This window comes from Chaetura pelagica, unplaced genomic scaffold (assembly GCF_000747805.2).
Source record: "Chaetura pelagica isolate M959 unplaced genomic scaffold, ChaPel_1.0 scaffold83, whole genome shotgun sequence".
NCBI lineage: Eukaryota > Metazoa > Chordata > Aves > Apodiformes > Apodidae > Chaetura > Chaetura pelagica.
This window is the reverse complement of record NW_009952893.1, coordinates 4010188-4011188: the sequence shown is the minus strand read 5'-3', so window position 1 is coordinate 4011188 and position 1001 is coordinate 4010188.

The following is a 1001-nucleotide window of genomic DNA, read 5'->3' as shown; positions in this document are numbered from 1 at the left end:
CTGCCGGCCCCTCCCGTGGCAGCGCAGCCCCCCCGGGAGCCCGAGCAGTCCCGGTGCTGCCGGGTGCGGTGGCTTGGCAGGGGGGCAGGGGGTGTCTGGCTCCCGCTCACACTCACCGGCCACGCAGGCTTTCCAGGGAGCTGCGTGTGTCTTGTGAGGCTGAGATGGACCTCGTTAGTCCGGGCTGCATCGCTGCCGAGCTGGGGTGGTTGCTTTGAGTTCTCCCTTGGCTCATCAAGGCTTCACAGGAGTGACAGGTCGGGCGCCCAGAGAGACCTGGGTTTGCTGATCAGTCACTTTGGGCACATGCATGTCTTAATTCTGAAGATTAATTGCCTTTTTTTTTTTTTTTCCCTTCCCTTTGGGGAATTTGGCAAGTGGTGTACAGTGACCCTGCTCGTGCCCTTTCTGGGTTGTAGGCACAGATCCCAAGTGGTGGGTTCAGACAGGGACAGGACCCCAGGGGTTTTGGCAGTCTGCACAATAATGCTCTTCTGCCAGGACCGCAGTGCCAGTGCTGACCTTATTTCAACTGGCAGGAAAAGTATCTCCCCATGTTCCCCAGGGTGCAGTATGTCACCTAGTGTTAAATGCTGTACCTGCCAGGGTACTCTGCTCTTCAGCAATGGCTGTTTGCTAGGAGCAGCATAATAGTCCTGCCATCAGTCATTTTTCATCCTGGAACTTGCTGTAGGTAAAATACTTATGTCTCTGCTTAACCTTGATCTAGGCTGACTTGTGTCTGTACTTTTCTCCCCAGGGAATGATAAAGCCAGGAATAAGGTTGTGCAGAAGGTTGGTATTTCTTTGACTGCCTTACTTTCCTCAAAGAAAGGTTGATGCTTTCTGCTGCTGGCTCAGCAGTGGAGTTCTCTGAATCAGATGTTTTTTGTCTCTTGTCATTGTTGCAGGCAGCAAATCAAGTGAAGAGATGACTTTGTTACTGGCTTTGAGGATCTTTGATCTGGACTCCACCATGCTGTTACCTTGCAAGCAGGAAT